The sequence below is a fragment of the Vombatus ursinus genome, unplaced genomic scaffold (assembly GCF_900497805.2).
Source record: "Vombatus ursinus unplaced genomic scaffold, bare-nosed wombat genome assembly UNPS02014801.1, whole genome shotgun sequence".
NCBI classification, from domain to species: domain Eukaryota; kingdom Metazoa; phylum Chordata; class Mammalia; order Diprotodontia; family Vombatidae; genus Vombatus; species Vombatus ursinus.
This window is the reverse complement of record NW_020954579.1, coordinates 27,469,982-27,490,015: the sequence shown is the minus strand read 5'-3', so window position 1 is coordinate 27,490,015 and position 20,034 is coordinate 27,469,982. Positions and strand designations below refer to the sequence as shown.

Sequence of the window (20,034 nt, the reverse complement as noted above, 5' to 3'; positions counted from 1 at the left end):
GACAGGGAAATTATTTTTGTTCACAAATGTCAGAAGGCTTGGTGTAGTTCTAACTAATTTTGGATTTTTTTGGGGTGGGTACAAGTTCTCTGAAAGAATACATGGTATCAGATCATGCAGGGCTATGTCAGACAGAACCAGCTGATAATAAACTTCACGTCACCTCGTCTGTTTGAAGATAGTTGGTATTATCTCTGTTGTGACATAATTATGATTTTGGGGTTACTGATAAACAGCTGATTTCAGAGCATTTGACTTCTAACCTAATTAGTAAAGGACTGAACAAGGCACTCCTCTCTGACTTGTGCAATGTATAAAGGTATCCTATGCCCTTCTTGGGATTCTTTTCCATAATTTACAACTATGGACACTTCTTTCTTGCTCGTATGGCTTAACTCAATTCCTTAGCTTCAGCTTTTCATTTGCTCCTTTAACAAGGGAGTTGTATCCAACAGACGTTTTGATGGTAACAAAAGACATCTACTACCCAGATCCCTAAGTAGCTTGGTGAAAATTTAGAGTGGGCATTCACAGCCAGAATTTTCCCTTAAATATTTTTTGTATCATGTGGCTTTGTGTCTTTTTTTAACATACCATGTGTCATGTGAGATTTGATTCACTCACCAAGGGCAGACTTGCCAGAAGCTTTTGATGTGATTCAATGTGATACCCAGCCAAGATAAAATGTGGCTACATGTGTCTCCAGGCACATTTGATTCAGTTTTTTAAATGCAATTTTTTTAATGATTTAGTCATTATTTTATTCTGCCCATGATTTCTTCCCCCTCCCCCCCCTTCATTATCTTCAATCAGAGAAGTTATCCACAAGCAATGTAAGTATCAGGGTGTTAAAAAGCGGTGTGGCCAAGCAAAGAGCATGCTCTTTTGTTAGAAAGTTAAGGTAAAAGCAAAAGAGTAAGAAATATTACTTCATGATAAGTTCATGTACATCTCATTAATCAATTAAAAATACATTCTATCAATGTTAGCACTTTATAGTCTGAGTTCCTTATTATTTTATTAATATTACTTAAACATAAATATAGCTTAAGAAATACTAAGACATCATTTTTAAGTTAAAAAGTCTAACATATTAAAAAAGATTTTCCCCCATGCATCATAAGTTCTCAAGGCATTTCATCTTATTTACCTAAATTCTTCCCCACCTTATTTGGAAAATGAAATAAAAAAATTTTCAGTTGCTTTCTTCTTTTAAACAGCAATAGAAACCATTTAGGAGAGATTTTTAAAAAATACCTTTAATCCCATTAAGGTCAAGGCTGAACTTTGGGAGGGTACCTGTGTTTATTCTTGTTGATACAGGATGGGCATAGAGAGGGAGAAGTTACCCAGGGCCTCTTTGGTGTGGGACATCCTAAAAATGCAATTCTTTGTCTATATGAGTGAGCAGAATGGAATCCAAATTTTGAGAAGACTTCATTTTAGAGGGGGAAAAAAGATCATCCATAAAAGAGCCAATATTTCCATCTGAATATACTTTGGGCCACTCTCCAAAAGATAATGTATGTTTAATCCCCCTGGTGGTAGACAGCCTGGGTCAAATTCCACTCAAAAACACCCTGACATAACACAAATGCTCTTACAAATGGGTCTGACTATTTTCATATTTTTCAGCTTACGCACAGAACACAGAGCACAATAAATCAAGGGTAAACTTATCTATTCAGGTTACTTAATGCTCCGTTTAATACAGTTGGTCCTAAAAAGCTGCAAGTAAATCAGATAGAATCATACATATTTTGCCACTGACTTACATTATATTTTCAGGGACAGCTTTTGCTGATGACTGATTTTCACTTGACAGTGGTTTCTAGTAACCTTTAAGCTTTTAGATTTCTCAGCCTCTTACAAATACATACAGAGGTTTGCTGAAGCCAGCTTGAACTCATGAGCTGACTATTAAAATTTTCAATGTGAGCAGTTATACCTTGGAAATCAGCAAATGCTACAAATCAAGGATTGTTTTATGTTCTGTTGACTACCTAGACTTAAGAAAGTGATGAAGAAAATGGTATTAATGCAGATTAAATGTAAAAGCATGCTGTATGCATTTTTTTTTTCCCTGGAGAGATGGCTGTTAAGACATTTATCAGCACAACACTGCTTCTGGGGATCCAGAGAGCCTCTATTTGATGGAACCCCTAAGAAAAATTACTTTGCAAAGTAACTTTCAACTAATCATCTCTGAAGTTATCTATTTTAGAGTTTTCTAAAAGAATGACATAAATGTACTTCAATTTCCTGAACCTGAAGGTTCTATCTGCATGCTCGGATTCTGTTCTATTTACCTAAGTCAGGGGTTATTAGCCTGGGATTTTAAAAATTGCTTCTAAAAGATATTTTGATAACTTTATTTCAATATAATTGGTTTCTTTTGTAAGATTATACATTTTATTTTATGCATTTAAAGACATTATTCTGAGAAGAGGTCCAAAGGCTTCATTAGATTTTCAAAGGGGTCTAAGACACAAAGAAGGCTAAGAATTTCTTATCTAAATCAAGAGAATTTTTTTAAAGGGATACAGTCCCATGACACAATTAAAAAAAAAATCCCAACAATGTAGCAATGGCAGAAATAACATAATTAGGGAAAGGGATGCATTCCTGGGGTTTTGCCTACTAGACTTGCTGCAAGCTCCTTGAGGACAGGGATCATAGCTTACCTAAACAGTACATTTGTCCAAATGTCTGGCACAGTACCCTGAATACAGCAGTCATGTAAGAAATGTTGACTGAAAAGCCATGATCAAAAAAAGAGACTACACATCATCTTTCAAGAAATTATCAAGGAAAACTTCCCTGATATTCTAGAACCAGAGGGTAAAACAGATATAGAAAGAAGCCATCAATCACCTCCTGAAAGAGATCCAAAAAAGAAAACTGTTGGGAATATTTTAGCCAAATTCCAGAGTTCTGAGGTCAAGGAGAAAATATTGCAAGTAGTCAAAAAGAAACAATTCAATTACTGTGGGACCATAGTCAGAATAACACAAGATTTAGCAGCTTCCACATTAAAGGATCAGAGGGCTTGGAGTATGATATTCCGGAGGGCAAAGGAGCTAGGATTACAACCAAGAATCGTCTACCCAGCAAAGATGAGTATAATCCTTCAGGGGAAAAAATAGACATTCAATGAAATTGAGTACTTTCAAGAATTCTTGATAAAAAGACCAGAGCAGAATAGAAAATTTGACTTTCAAATATAAGACTCAAGAGAAGCATAAAAAGGTAAACAGGAAAAGGACATCATAAGGAGCTTAATAAGGTCAAATTGTTTATATTCCTACATGGGAAGATGATATTTGTAACTCATAAGACCTTTCTCATTATTAGGGTAGTTAGAAAGAGTATATATAGACAGAGGGCATAGGTGTGAGTTGAATATGAAGGATTGATATCTAAAAAATAAAATTAAGGGGTGAAAGAGGAATGTATTGGGAGAAAGAGAAAGGGAAAGATAGAATGGAGTAAATTATCTCATAAAAGAGGCAAGAAAAAGCTTTTACAATGGAGGGGAAAAGGGGGGAGGTGAGGGGGAGTGAGTGAACCTTACTCTCATCAGCACTGGCTCAAATAGGGAATAACATACACACTCAATTGGGTATAGAAATTTATCTTACCCTACAGGAAAGTAGGAGGGGAAGGGGATAAGGGGATGGGGGAATGATAGAAGGGAGGGCAGATTTGGGGAGAGGGTAGTCAGAAGGAAAACACTTTTGAGGAAGGACATGAGAACTGAGTCAAATTTATAAAAATAAGAGCCATTCCCCAATTGATAAATGATCAAAAGACAGATTCAGTTTTCAGATAAGTAATCAAAGCTATCTATAGCCATGAGAAAATATTCTAACTATTGATTGCAGAAATGCAAGTTTAAACAATTCTGAGGTACTACCTCATACTTATTAGACTGTCTAATAGGACAGAAAAAGTAAATGACAAATGTTGGAGGGAATGTGAGAAAAATGAGACATTAATGCACTGTTGGCAGAGTTGTGAACTTATTCAACCATTCTGTAGAGCAATTTGGAACTATGCCCAAAGGGGTATAAAACTATGCATACCCTTTGATCTAGCAATACCACCACTAGGTCTGTATCTCAAAAGAGATTAAAGGACCTATATGTACAAAAATATTTATAACCGCTCTTTTCTGGTGGTAAAGAATTGGAAATGGAGGGGATGTCCATCAATTGGGGAATGGCTGAACAAGCTGTGGTATGTGATTATGATGGAATACTATTGTACTATAAGAAACGATGAGCAGGATGCTCTCAGAAAAACCTGGAAAGATTTGCATGGGCTGATGCAAAGTGAAATGTACTGTGTGCAAAGTAACAGCAACATTTTAAGATGATTACCTGTGAATGACTTAGCTATTCTCAGCAATACAACAATCCAAGACAGTCTGAAGGACTTATAATGAAAAATGCTATCCATCCCCAGAGAAAGAATGATGGTATCTGAATACAGATTGAAGCATACTTTTTTTTAAACTTTCTTCATTTTTTTTGAGTTTTTTTTTTGGTCGGTATTTTCTTTCACAAAATGACTATTATGGATATGTTTTGGATGACTACACATGTATAACCTATATCAAATTGCTTGTCTTATCAATGAGAGGGGATGGGGAGAGAGGAAGGGAGAGGGTTTGGAACTTAAAGTTTTAAAAACAAATGTTACAAATTGTTTGTACATGTAACTGGGGAAAAATAAAATACTAAATAAACACAAAAAAAGAAGTGTTGAATGATTGGGGGTGGATTACCTCTCTAATTCACTTTGGCAGGGTACTCTGTTCTTTCCTTCTCTCTAGGTGACATATGTTTTAGTGACGTACGCCATTTGTCCATGCTTATTCAATGAATGCTCCTATCGTTGTCTGAACAGTACTCACTCCAGTGATGGAGAAGATGCATGTAACCATATCTCTGACAATGTTTATTCTACTCTAGGAGTAGTTGTGTCGTTCTACTCTTGTAGAGTTTTGTCCTTAGCAAAACTTGGTGTGGTCTCTGACTTGCCTTTAAGAAGCTGATATCTAAAAGAGTATCACGTCCTCATTTTAATGAGCTGCTACTGAGGTGTCAAGGAAATCAGAATTTCATCCCAAACTCCTTCACAAGTAGGCTGACTTTTATGAAAAGAAGCTTGGCTCTCAAAATATTTTTTTCATCTAGATATTACTGAATTTTCTGTGCAGTATTTTCAGTGTGGCTACGATCAAGTAAAAATGGAAGACTGAGGGGGCAGCTAGGTGGTGCAGTGCACAGAGTTCTGGCCTTGGAGTCAGGAGGACCCGAGTTCAAATCTGACCTCAGACACTTGATACTTACTAGCTGTGTAACCTTGGGTAGTCACTTAACCCCAATTGCCTCACCAAAGGAAAAAAAAAAGAAAGAAAATGGAAGACTGGAACAAGCCACAAGAAATTCAGAAGCCAAAGGATTCAGTTTGATGCTATTTCACCTCTCAGAAAATGGCTGCCATCTTACATCTGTCAATCAGGCTGCGAGGTGGTGCCACAGAATCCTGGAATCAGGAAGTCTGAGTTTAAATATGTCTTCAGACACTTACTAGGTGTGGACTTAACTCTTCTTTGAATATAAATTCTAAGAGGATTTTCATCTTGTCTTTATATTCCCCTGTGACTAGAACAGAGTCTGGTGCTTAATAAAAGTTTGTTGGGCTGGACTGGATTGCATTAAATTAAGAGCATGCTGTATACAGAAACTGGTTGAGGCTATTAGGAAGGATGAAACTGTTGTGGCTGAGATATTGGGTCAATCAATTAATAACCCTTTATTAGATCTGGAAAGGTCCTTGAAGGTCTTCTAGCCTACCTGTTCACTTTACAAATGAAGAAATCAAGGCCCAGAGGGCTGAAGTTACTTGCCTAAGGTACTAGAAAGGTAGTAATTGGCAGCCCTGGGATTGGAACTGTACCACATTACCTCCCTAATGAGTAAGCAAGTATGTATAAACTACATATGAAATTCCAGGCACTGTGCCAAGTGCTGGGGATTCAAATGCAATGAATGAACAATCCCAACACATAAGGAGCTTAAATCCTAATGGGGGGAGTCAAGTACACAATTATCAGCATACATACAAGGAGAAGAAACACAAATAAACACCAGGTAGTGAACTACAAAGGAGGATGGTGAGGAGGCCACTAGCAGTTAAGATGACTGGGAAAAGCCTCCTGTAAGGGTATGTGTGTGTATGTGCATATGTACAATTTGGAAGAAAAAGAGGGATTCTATGAGAAAAAAATGAGGAAGAAAGTACATTCCAAGTCCAAGGGATGAGGAGTTCGAAGGCAGAAGATGGAGTCTCAGGTATAAGAAACAGAGAAGTCAGTTTGCCTGGATCACCATGTGTGAGAAGAGTAATGTATAATGGAGTCTGGGAAGAGAGGTTAGGGACATGTTGTGAAAGACTTTAAAAAGTAAATGAAGGAGTTTAAATTTTATCCTGGTGGCAATAGGGAGCTATTTGCAGTTTACCAAGGAGGGGAATGACATGGTCAGATCTATACTTAAAGAAAATCATGTTGGAAGCTGTGTATGGGATGGTTTGGAGGCGGGAGAGATGAGTCAGGGAGACCAGTGAGGAAGCCTTTGCAATAATCTATAAGAGAGGTGATAAGGGCCTGAACTATGGAGATAGCTGTGTAAGGAGAAAGAAGGGGTCTATATGAGAGATGTGGAAGTAAAACTGGCAAGATACAGCAACTGAATGGCTATGTGGGGTGAGGGAGAGCGAGAAGTCAGTGACGCTGAGGTTACAAACCTGGAAGACTCTTAGAAAAATGGTGTCTTCAACAAAAACAGGGAAGTTTGGAAGAAAGGTGGATTGTGGGGGAAGGTAACGAGTTCAGCTCTGGACATGCTGAATTTGACTTGTTTCTGGGTCACAGAGTCTGAAATGTCCAACAGGTAATTGGCGATGCCAGTTTAAAGGTCGGAAGAGAGACAGGCAATAGATATATAGATCTATGAGTCACCAGCATAGAGGTGAAGATTCCTGGGTTTTCTCTCCCTGAGTCATCACCGTGGGCGAGGGTGTTCACAACCATCTAAAGTCAGTTGGGGCTTTTGGCTCATGCTCTTCTTGAGTCCATACATAGTATGTACCAGAGCTGGGGAAATAGAATTACAGATTTAGATCTAGAAGGGTCTTTGAAGGTCTTATAGCCCACCTGTTCACTTTACAAATGAGGAAACTGAGGCCCAGAGGAGTGAAGTTACTTGCCTAAGGTACTAGAAAGGTAGTAATTGGCAGTCCTGGGATTGGAACTTTATCATATTACTACCTAATGAGTAAGCAATGATAGAAGCTATAGTCAGAGACAGAGTTTCTTATCTCAATTCTACCAGTTTAGCTTTATTCCTGATGTCCTATCCCTGATGCTCAGAGGGAATATGCAAAAAAAGACATTGCCTGGGAGTAACTCAGACAGGCAGGAGTTGAGTCATTGATCCTTTTTTTTTTTTTTTTTTTTTTGCAGGGGGTAGGGGAGGCAATCAGGGTTAAGTGACTTGTCCAGGGTCACACAAATTTTGAACTCAGGTCCTCCTGACTCCAGGACCAATACTCTATCCATTGTGCCACCTATCTGCCCTGTCAGCGAACCTTAAGGACCAAAGCCATATTTCAGAGGATTTCTATCATCCCTTCTCTCAACCTACCTATGCTATTACAGCGCCTGTTCTTAGTACAGTTAAATCACTTTTGTAATTAAGTGTCCCTGTCTATATCCTGATGCTATAGAGTAAGCCCCCCCTGCTTTTTTTTGGAGGGGAGGGATTAAATTATCAAAAGCCTTTTTGAGGTACTAATCAGTCATATCATAGCATTCTGGCAATCCTTTCAATCAATCAAGTATTAAGCGATTTTTACCATGTGCTAGGTGCTGTGGATTACAGTGACAAAAGTGAAACTACTCTTTCAACAAACTGACATTCTAATGAGAGAGGCATGTACATCTACAAGACACACAAAACAAATACAAGGTAACCTTGGAGGGGAAGGCACTGGATACTGCATGGGGAAGGGAATAGAGAAACTAGGAAAGGCCTCCCACAGAAGGTGGTGCTTGAACTGGGTCCTGAAGGAAACCTGGGAAGGCAGGAGGGACAGTCTTCCTGGGATAGGGGGACAGCAAGTACAAAGTATAAGGGATGCAGTGCTGTATATGAAAAATACTAGGAAGGCTAGTAGAGTGTATTGTAGCATGTACATGAATGGGGGTTAAATGTAAAAACAGTGGAAAAGTAGGAAGGGGCCAGGTTGCAAAGAACTTTGAAAGACAAACTCAACTCCTCTAAAAGGGAAGAGGTTATATTTCACAGTGAACATCAGTAAAGTCTGTTCAAGGAAATAGTTGTATGATGCCCAATGTTTTGGTTAAGAAAAAATACACAAGCAATACCACTGGGGAGAGGAAATCTCACCACAATCACCTACCTATATTGCCTTTCTTTAGCCTATTAGATAAGAGGAGGAAGTGGGGGTGCTGGGCAGGGACATGAAGTGGAAGACATTTACAATTATCCAATCTAGAATAGAAAACTTCCTCATTGAAAGTGATTCCCTGGCTTCCTTCAAGTCTCAGCCAAAATCCCACCTTCTACAAAAAGCTTCTCCTAGTCTCCCCTTAATATGTTAGTGCCTTCCCTTGGCTATCCTACATCTTGCTTATACATAGTTATTTACATGTTGTTCCTTCCATTAGACTATGAGCTTCTTGAAAGCAGGGGCTGTTTATGCCTTTATTTGTGTTTTGTTTTGTTTTTTAATTTTCTTTGTTTTTATTTTTTTCCCCTTTATTTGTATTCCCAGCACTTAACACAGTGGTTGGAACACCATACTCATATGCTTGTTTAACTTGATTTAGTTGCACACAAAGCTCTTCTTATTATTGGTTTATTCTCCATATTTACTTATTTTTATTTTTATTTTTAATTTTTTTGTTGTTGTTGAGGCAATTGGGGTTAAGTGACTTGCCCAGAGACACACAACTAGTGAGTGTAAGGTGTCTGAAGCTGGACTTGAACTCAGGGGCACCTGACCCCAGAGCCGGTGCTCTACTGTGCCACCATAGCTGCCCCAATCTACTCATTTTTAAAGAGTCGGTATAGCCTAACACATTCATTAATGAGCCTTAAAGTTAGGGAGGTTTTTGGTTCAAATCCCATCTCTGAGACTTATGAGCTGTAGGAGATCCTTTAACTTGGTTGTTTTTCAGTTGTGTCTGACTTCACGACCCCATTTGAGGTTTTCTTGGCAAAGACAGGAGAGTAGTTTGCCACTTTCTCCTTCAGCTCATTTGACAGATGAGGAAACTGAGGCAAAACAGGATTAAGTGACTTGCCCGGGGTCACAGAGCAATTAAGTGTCTGAGGCCAGATTTGAACTCAGCAATCTTCCTGACAAGAAGTCTGGCACTTTATTTACTTCGCCACCTAGCTGCCCCATGCAAATTCCGAGAGAAGTCACTTAACTTCTTTGAGACTCAATTACCCAGGAGTTAGCTACCGATTCACGGATTGAGTTGTGAGCTGCCCAAATCCCAGATCTTTCATGCACTGACGAAAATGAAAATAAAAACCTCACCAGGGGTTTGTACTGACAAGCAATAAAAAAGACTTTGGGTAATTATAAATGAATTACTGGGCTGGTGGAGACCCAGACTCAATAAAAATGGCCCAAGTTATTAATGTCTTTTCCCAAATGGTGTGAGGGTGGAGCTTCTCAGCAGTTTGAGATGAAAAGAACAAAGCTGACTGAAACAGGATGTATTTGCATGTCTCTGATACAGGCTAGACAAAAGATTACCTTAAGAGCTCTGGGCATTTTGACGGGCAGTCCCCATATGCCTGAAATGTTCTCCCTCCTTATCTCTTCCTGGTTTCCCTGGCTTCCTTCAAGTAAGAGCTAAAGACCTTAATTTAAAAATGACAAGGTCAGCCACCACATCCTGGGCCACTGTCAGTCACCTTGACCCTCGTCTTGCCGCTGGACTCCAGTGACTCTGGAGAAGAAAGTGAGGCTGATGACTTTGCACAGCTCTGCCTCACTTAAATCCAATTCATGTGCAAGTCAAGATAGTACCCTCAAGAACAAAGTACAAACAACAACAACAACAACTACCACCTTCATAGCAATGACTTAACCAGGTTTTTCTTTCTTTCATCAGCTGGGGCTCCCAAGATTCTGTATCACAATGATGGCGGCCATCAGGCCCCTCTCAGTGCTGTCTGTTTAGATGTTGCCAGAATTGAAGAAGAGGTGTAGCGGACTGGAATATAAACCGAAACTTCCATCCGTCATCTCGTAGGCTATTCACCGATGCTAAAACCGAGCAAGAAACTTCTGGTCAGACCCCTCAGGCTGGGAGCAACTTTCTCCTAGTGCACACGTTTTTCTCCCCGGACAAGAAGATGTCCACATCATCCTGAGGTCATAGGCTCACAGGTATAGAGCTGAAGGGACCTCAGATATCATCTAGTCCAATCCCCTTTTTGTGTAGATGAACAACCAAGTCCAAGAGAGGTGAGGGGATCTATTTAAGATCATATAGGTAGTAGGCGGCAGGGCCAGGATTTGAACCAAGGTTGCCTGACTCCAAAATCCAGCATTCTTTCCACTTCAACTTTCAGGTATTTTATTCTTTAAAAGCCTCCAAAGAAGGACGCCTTACATTTTGCTTAGTTCTCTAATCATATTTTACTTACTCCTATCATAGCCAAAAACCCATGAGGCTATCCTGTAGTCTATTTCTTTTGCTCAATTTTAATTTTCCTTTTCATGATTACAATCTTGACAAAAATAAATAAGCACCAACATTTCCCCATGCAGAGGAGAGAAAAAGAGATCTCCCAAAGAAATATGATGCTTGTAGTTTAGTCTGTTTCAAAATTAACATTTTAATTCCAACATTACTCTGCTTGCCTCTATCTTCTTTTGAACTTCCTTCTGTTCTCTTAAGTGACTTGCCCAGGGTCACACAGCTAGTAAGTGTCTGAGGCCACATTTGAACTCAGGTCCTCCTGACTCCAGGGCTGGTGCTTTATACACTTTATCACCTAGCTGCCCCTGTATATTTTTAATGGTTAACTACCGCTCCTTTCCTTTTTTTTTTTTAATCACTATTACTACCCTCTTATCCTGCCATAACTTCCCTTGGCCCAAAGCCCTTTCTTGCTACAAATATAGTAAAGTAGAATAAATCCATACATTTGCTGCATCTGAAAATATACATTTCATTCTTTATCTTTAGTCTAGCTCCTCTGCCAAGAGGAGGAAAGCAAGATTCATTGTCAGTCTTCTGGAGTAGTAATTAGTCACTGCAATGATTACAGTTCTAAAATCTTTCATAATTATTTCCCTTTACAATATGGTAGTTGTTCTATAATTTGTTCTACTGGTTCTCTTTTAAGTGTCAGACGGACACTTAAGTGAGAATCTGGGTATAGTTCCAAGTTGCTTTCCAGAATGAACAGATTGATCCCAGAGCTACACTAACAGTTGGTTGTTATCGTTTGCTCTTGACAAGGACCAAAATGATATCACTATGTCGGGGTCAAGGTACAATGTGTGTGACTGTGGGGCTGATCAAACCAATAGAGCTCAGAGGGCTCTACCACAGGTTGGGAACAAATGGTCCATATGAACATTTGGAGTAGAGATGTCTCTAAATTTGCACATCTCACATTACACCAATAATGCATTAGTCTGATTAATCTCCCACAAACCCTCCAATGGCTGTCATTTTTTTTGGTCATCATCTCCAACTGACGGGTGTGAGGTAAAAAATTTGTAGTAGTTTTAATTTGAAATTATCTTAATTAATGACTTAGTACACCTTAATATGGTTGTTGACAGCTTGCCTTCCTTTTTTTGAGCATTGCTTGTTTATATCTTTTGGCCGTAGTTGTCATAAATTTGTATCAAATCCCTGCATGGTTATCAGACCTTTATCAGAGAAACTCGGAAGTATTTTTTTCCTAGTTAACTTTTTCCCTTCTAATTCTAACTGTGTTAGTTTTGTTTCTGTAAAACCTTTTCAGTTTTATGTAAACAAAATTGAATGTCTGATAAAACATTTGCTAAGCACTTACTATGTGCCAGATACTTTAACATTCTGTAACAATTTAGAATGGATTTTTTTTTCTTTCTGCTGGATTTTGTTGGTAATATAGATAAAGGTTGATGATTTTAGTGGTTTTATTTTATAACCTGCTAATTTGCTTAAGTGTTAGTTGTGTGAACTAATTTCCAGTTGAATCTTTAGGATTCTCTCAGTAAACATAACATCTGCAAAAAGTGAGAGTTTTGTTTCTTTTTTTTTCTATGCTTATTCCTTCAATTTCTTTTTCTTTTCTTATTTCTACAGCTAGTATTTCTAGAACTATACAAAAAATTAGTGATGGTAAAAGACAATCATACTTTATCTGATCTTGGTCTAAATGTTCCTCTCCCCTCCTAAACTGGTGACTTAAGCATTTTTCTTTTATAGATAATGCTAGCAATTGGCTTTACAATACTGAGGAACATCCTGTTTATGCCAGGATTTTTTTTTTAAATGTTTTTAACATCAAAGGCTCCTACTATATTACGTCAAAAGCTTCTTCTGCATCTCTTGATAAAATGGTGTGATTTTTATAATTTTTTGTTATTAGTAAGGTCTATTATATTTATGGATTTTCTAATACTAAATCAATTTTGCATTCCTGAGATAAATCCAACCTGGTCACTGTATATACATTTTAACATTTTGTAGCCCTTTTGCTAACACTTGTTTAACAATCTGAATCTGTTATTTATTAGTGGTATTGGTTCAGAGTTTTCTTTGTCTACTTTATTTCTCCCTGGTTTAGTTATTACAGCTATATCGTTCACATAGAAACATTTAGAATATTTTCCTTCTCTATTTTTTGCAAACAATTCCAATATTGGAATTAATTTTGACATTGGAATGACTTATTCTTCAAAAATTTAACAGGACTGATTTGTAAACCCATCTGTTCTCGATTCTTTTCTTCAGCAGTTCACTTATGACTTGTCTAATTCTTTTTTAAAAAATTTACGTTATTTAACATTTCTATTTCCATGTTCTTTAAATCTAGTTATTTTATATTTCTATAAATATTCATCTGCTTCACTAAAGTTGTAAGTTTTGTTGTAGTACAGTTGGGCAAAATAGTTTGAAATGATTTCATTTATATCTGCTTCACCTATTATGAAATACTTTTCTTTTTTTTTGTGCATGTGAGGCAATTGTGGTTAAGTGACTTGCCCAGAGTCACACAGATAATGAGTGCTATGTGTCTGAGGCCGGATTTGAATTCAGGTCCTCCTGACTCCAGAGCCGGTGCTCTATCTACTGCGCCAACTAGCTGCCCCCTAACATTTTTCTTTTTTAAACTAGCAATTTGGTTTTACTCTTTTTAAAAATCAAATTAGTTAATGGTTTGTATATTTTACTGATTTTTCTTATAAACTAGATTCCAGTTTTAGTCATGACATCAATGCTTTTCCTTTAAAATCTCTCTTTCTCTTCAGAATTTCTATATTTTGTATTTGGGGTTAGGATTTTGTGATTTATTATTTTCCTATTTCATTTTTAGTTTCATGTCAAATATATTGGCTTGTTCTTTCCTTTGTTAAAATGTTTAAGAGATATAACATTTCTCCTTCAGGACGGCTTTTGGTTGCTAGAAGTTTTGGCATTTTGCTTCGTTGTTTTCATTTTTTTAACGCAATTATCTATTGTTTCTATGATTTATTCTTTGACTCACCAACTCTGTTGGATTAAATTATTTAATTTCCATTTAAATTTCAATCTTTTCCTCAAATGCCTTTCATTGATTATAATTTTATTGTACTGTCATCATCAGATGTGTTTAATATTTCTGCTTTTTTTGCATTTGTTTATGCCCCGGCACTTTAAATTTTTGTAAAGATGCTATCCATAGCTAAGAATTATGTATATTCCTTTCAATCCTCATTCAGTAATAGTAGTGATCTATTACATTTAAGCTTTCTAAAATTCTGTTCAAGTCCTTAACTTCTTTATTCTTTATATTTTATTATTGTGTCTAAGAAAGGTCTGAAGGGGACACATTAATATCCTCAACTATTATAATTTGATAGTTCACTTTTCCCCTGTAATTTGATTAACTTTTTCTTTATTTAGTTGTTATGCTGTTCCATGCATACATATTAAGTACTGATATTACTTCATTATCTATTGTACCAAAACATAATTCAGTTTTGCTGCTTTTCTCTTTTAACCATATCTTTTTATTGTTTCCTTGCCTAAGAGCATGATTGCTATACCTCCTTTTTTGAATTCACTTGAAGCCTCAAAAATTTTATTCTTGCCTCTCATTTTAACTCTATGAAATCTTTGTTTCAAATGTCTTACTTATAAACAACATATTGTTGTACTCTGATTTCTAATCCGTCTGCTACCCTCCTCTTTTTTATGAGTGAGGGTATCCTATTCATGTTCACTGTTGTGAACGTCAATTGTTTGTTTTCCTCTATCAAAACATCTTTTACCATTTCATCTTTCCACACTCCCTCCCCCCCCAGAATCCCGATCTTTACAAAGAAGATGGTGGAGAGAGAAAGAAGAAATTTGATCAGCACTAATAATCTCTGATTGAAATGAGAAAAAAAATTTTCTACTTAACAAATAACAAAATATCATTTTTGTATGCAAGGCAGATCAGAAAGAGGGCATGTAACCATGATCTATATTGTTTTTAGCTTGAATCTCTTTCCATGAATACAACAAACTCAACATGTTATTTTCAAAGTTGTCCTGTTAGTCTGTCTCCCCCTGACCTTTATTAGGTTCTGTTCCATGCATTTTAAAAAAATGCTTCAATCTTTTAATCTTTTTTTTTCTTTTTGATTAATTTTTTTTGTTTTTTTCTTTTAATCTTTTATTTTTTTTATTTTGGTTACCCTGTTGCTATACTTCCCACCTCCCCACTCCCCCAACCCTCTCTTCCAAATGGAAAGACGAACAAAATGCTTATGTTATTATGGATAGTCAAGCAAAGCAAATCTCCACATTGGCCATGATAAAAAATGTACGTCTTGTTCTACATTTCAAGTTTGTTCCATTTCCTTCAGAAGGTGTGGGCAACATATTTCATCACTGGTCCTTTGGAATTATGGCTTCCAACTACACTGATCAGAGTTTTTAAGTTTTTGTTAGTTTTTTTTTTTTTAAAAACAATAGTAATGGGATGGCATAAACTGTAATCTAGGTTTTGCTCACTGAATTCAGTATCAATTCATAAAGCCTTTTCAGGTTTGTCTAAAACTGTCCCTTTAGTTATTTCTTATGATGTGACGATATTCCATTACATCCACATACCATAATTTGTTTAACCATTCCTTAAATTTGAGAGGTTCTTACTGTTTTTCTTTGCCACTATAAAAAAGAATCAACACATGTCTTGTACAATTGGATTCTTCTTCTTTGTCCTCCTTTTTAAAAAAATCTTTTTGGAATAAAGGAGTACTTAGTGGCATCGCTAGGTCAAATAGCATGTGACTTTTGGGGTATTGTTTCAAATGGTTTTCTAGGATAGCTGGACCAGTTCAAAGTTTTATCAACAGAATGTTAGTGCACCTATTTTTCCATTGCCCCTCGAAAAGCTGTTTTCCTTTTTTTTGTAATTTTTACCCAATTTGTAGAAAGACGGTTTAATTTGTATTTCTTTCATTATTAGTAATTTGGGGCGCTGAAATGTTCTGTATGGTATTGATAAATTGAATTTCTTCTTTTAAGACTTAACTGTTCATGGTTCTAGTTCTTAATAGATTGAATCAATTTTTTACATGTTTTGGATATGAGGCCTTTATCAAAGAAACTTACTGCAATTTTTTTCCTCTGTTAATTATTTGCTTCTAATTTTAGCTATATTAAATTTCTGTGTAAAATCTTTTTAATCTTATGCAATCAAAATTGTCTATTTTATCCTCTGTGATTCTCTCTGTTCTTTGTTTGGTCATGAACTCTTCCCCTATCCATAGACCTGAAAGCTAATTGGTTACTTCCTCCTGTAATTTGTTTATGATGTCATTTTTTATGTCTAAGTCATGTATCCATTTGGGACTTAACTTGGTATATGGTGTGAAATGTTTGTTTTAAAATTAATTTTTGACAAACTGCTTTCTACTTTTCCCAGTAAAATTTCATTATTATTTTTTCTAGTTTTATACAACAATCTTTTGGTAGTTTAATTGATATGGGACTGGATAATTAAATTACTTTAGGTAGCAGTGTTGTTTTTATTATATTGCCTTAGTCTCCTCATGAACGAATTAATATTTCTCTAATTAGCTCTGTATTTATGTAAAATATATTTTGTAGTTGTATTTTTATAGTTACAATGTGTATCCTGGTAGGTAGATTTCCAAATATTTATCAATTCTGTTTTTATCTTACATGGAATTTATCGTTCTCTTCCTTCTGAATTTTGTTGGTAATAGAAAAGCTAACAATTTCTGGGGTTTTATTTATTTTGCATACTGCTGAATCGCTCAAAATTGTTTCACTTAATTTTTAGTTATCTCTCTAGAGTTAAATAAACCACCATATCATCTGCAAAAAGCAGATTAATTTTGTTCTCTCGTTGCCTATGTTTATTCCCTCTATTTTTCTTGTCTTATTTCTAGCTAATTTTTGACACTTTCTTCAAAGGCTATTTATTGCATATAATTTTTATTATGCTGTGGTCAGTAAAGGACACACTTACTATTTCTGCACTTCTGTACTTGTGAAGTGTTCGTGCCCTGATATATGGTCAACTTTTACAAAGGTTGATAAGGTTTCCATTAATTTGATTTTGTTTCTTTCTTTTTTTTTTTTTTGGCTAGGCAATGGGACTAAGTGACTTGTCCAGGGTCACACAGCTAGTAAGTGTTATGTGTGTGCGGCCAGATTTGAACTCAGGTCCTCCTGACTCCAGGGCCGGTGCTCTATCCACTGCACCACCTAGCTGCCCCTTGATTTTGTTTCTTGATGTCTTATGAAGCTACTAGCTTCTACTTGCCCAATTTTAATTTTTAAGAAATTGTTTTCTTCAGTGGGCTTTTGTACCTCTTTCTCCATGTGACCAATTATATTTTAAGGTGTTATTTTCTCTGGTATTTTTTGATGCCACTTTTACCAAGATGTTAATTGTCTTTTCACAATTTTCTTCCTTTGCTTTCATTTCTTTACCTAATATTTCCTCTACCATTCTCATTTGATTTATTTTTTTTGGGGGGGGGGGGGGTGGAGCAAGGCAATTGGGGCTAAGTAACTTGCCCAAGGTCACACAGCTAGTAAATGTCTAAGGCTGGATTTGAACTTGGGTCCTCCTGACTCCAGGGCCAGTGTTCTATCCACTGTGCCACCTAACTGCCCCCTCATTTGATTTTGAAAATAATTTTTTAGCTCTTCCAGGAATTCTTGTTGGGCTTGTATCTAAGTAACACTTTTTCCCTTTGAGTTGTTACTTGTAGCTGTTATCATCTCATTGTCTTCTTCTGAGTTCGGTCTTGATCTTCTGTTACCATAGTACCTTTTTTATGTTCTTTTTCTGTTGTTGGCTCATTTTTCTACTCTATTTCTTGATTTTGAACTTTGTCTTAAAGTTGGGCTCTGTGGTGGAGGAACACTATTTCAAGCATTAGGTTTTTTGTTTTTTTTTTTAAATGACCTGCTATTTTCAGAGCTAGTTCTGGGGGTTTGGAAGTTTTCAGTGCTTCCAAGATGGGGTCACACGGATCTGGGGAGAGGTGGGGTCACTGCTTTCCTGGCTTGTACCCTGATCTTCACCCAGGAAGAGCACCTGATCCCTTCCATGACACACTTTTAAGTTTAATCTTCATCATCAACATTTTCTTTGTCACTTTCTAACTTAGACAACAAAACAAGTAATCAAGCACTGATGCCGGTTTCATCATGAAGTATAAATCCTTACACAGAAATTAACGATAGGCTTTCACAAGCCAATGTGATCTGGCTCCAGCACACTTCCTGCCTTACTCTTTCTAAGCCTATTCTTTGTCCTCGTCGTGACCTCTAATTCCTCAACCACTCTGGCCCTCAAGCTTGCTCTGGCCTCACTTTCTTCACTTCGCAGTCTTGACCCATTAGGGAACCAGTTCAACTCTATACTATTTTCTGCTCTTGAATCCCTTGTTCTTTTGCCCCATCTCTGTTCATCGCTGGATTATTGCCCACTATCCATCTGCCTCCTCCATTCTTCCTCAAGTGTTAGAATGAAGTTAGAGGACACGAAACTGACTAGGTCCAGCCATTCTGGCCTACTTGCTGTTCCCCACATAGGACACTCATCTCTCATTCCCAAGCCTTTAATATTTATATGAATGTTTTCTCTCCCACCCCCTACCCCCACCCCAGCCTGGAATGTTCACTCTCTTCACCTCTTAGACTCTCTGGTTTCCTTCAAGACTCAACTGAAGTGCTATCTTCTGTGGGAGGGTTTTCCTGGTCCCTCACCCACACCCCAACCCCAAGCTTCTAGTATAGGTTCCCCACCCTTGTTCTAGTGCCTTCCCCTCCAAGGTCACCTTGTATCAGTGTTGTATGTGCTGTTGTGTGTGTGTATGTGTGTGCGTTTACGCACGCAGCACACACACACACACACACACACACACACACACACACACACACACACACACACAGGCTGTCTTCTCTATTAGAATGTAAATTCCCTGGGGGCAGAAACTGTTTCACATTTGCCTTTACTTATTGACTAATACAGTAGGTTCATAATAAATACCTGTTGATTGATTGATGAAGAACAGGCATTTCTCATTCTCTGTGTAATAGTCCTTCATGGTTTCCTCTAAGTTCTTTTCACAACTTGCCTCTTGTAAACAACAACAATAATAGCTAGCATTTATACAGTGCTTTAGGGTTTGCAAATCACTTTACACTTTAAATTTGATCTTCAGAACAACCCTGGAAGGTAGGTGCTATTATTATCCCCATTTTACAGATGAGGAAACTGAGGCTGAGAGCGGTTAAGTGACTTTCTCAGGGTCACACATCTAGTATGTGCCTGAAACCAGATTTAAACTCAGGTCTTCCTGACTCCAAGGCCAGGGCTCTATTGAATGTGCCACCTAAGCTGTAAATAGTAAGACAGTTTAATACCTGAAAGCTCGCAAAGCCCTTTACATACATTATCTCAGAAGGTCCTTATAAAAATCCTATTTACAAGAACCTTAACAATGGATTTGGAGTAGTTTTCCTGATTACCAATTCTGATGTTTATTGAAAGGTTCTCCCTTTAAAATCCTGGCATTGTGAAGAAATCTATCAACCTGGGCAATCTCCTAATCTTCAAAGTATCCTATTTTGGGTTGTTTAATTTCTTTCTTGTTATTGCCAAACCATCAATTGGAGCCTATGATCTCTTAGATCAGAAGACTGGTGGTAAGCAAATGATGTATTTAGAGGTATGTTTCAGGGCAAAGTTCGGACAGCTCGTGGGAAGGACTTTCTGTTCTGGCCCTAGACCTTGAAAGCAGCCCAGACTTAAGTATATAAAGATTTATGTCAGAAACCAGAAGAAGCATCACTGAAAACAATCCTTAGCCTATCCCTTGGCCTAGGTGTGTGAAAAAATATCTCTTTATGAAGTACAGGGTAGCCACATTTTGGTTGTCTCAAAATCTCAGCAGTGTTATATGTTGGTGGTCTAGGCCCCAGTGGTAAGTAAATACAAAACAAAAAGAGGGAACAGCAAATACAGATCTTTAAGAGAGATCTCTTCAAATGTTTTACACATCTGGGCAAATCAGGGAGATGACTCCACTCTGCAGCAGAATCTGAACTGGGACTGTTTATGGAGGTACAACTGCTTTGAAATGACTCAAAGCAATGGCTATGTTTGGGACTGTTGACCATCTCTGACCATTTAATCTGGTCTATCCCTTCATTTTAAATCTAACATCCTTTCT

At 37.2% G+C, this 20,034-nt stretch overlaps 1 protein-coding gene across 14 annotated transcripts in view; it reads right to left on the bottom strand.

Moving 5' to 3' along the window:
• Nucleotides 1-20,034, bottom strand: part of PITPNC1 (phosphatidylinositol transfer protein cytoplasmic 1) — a 358,377-nt gene that overhangs the window by 13,308 nt on the left and 325,035 nt on the right. The window lies entirely within an intron of this gene.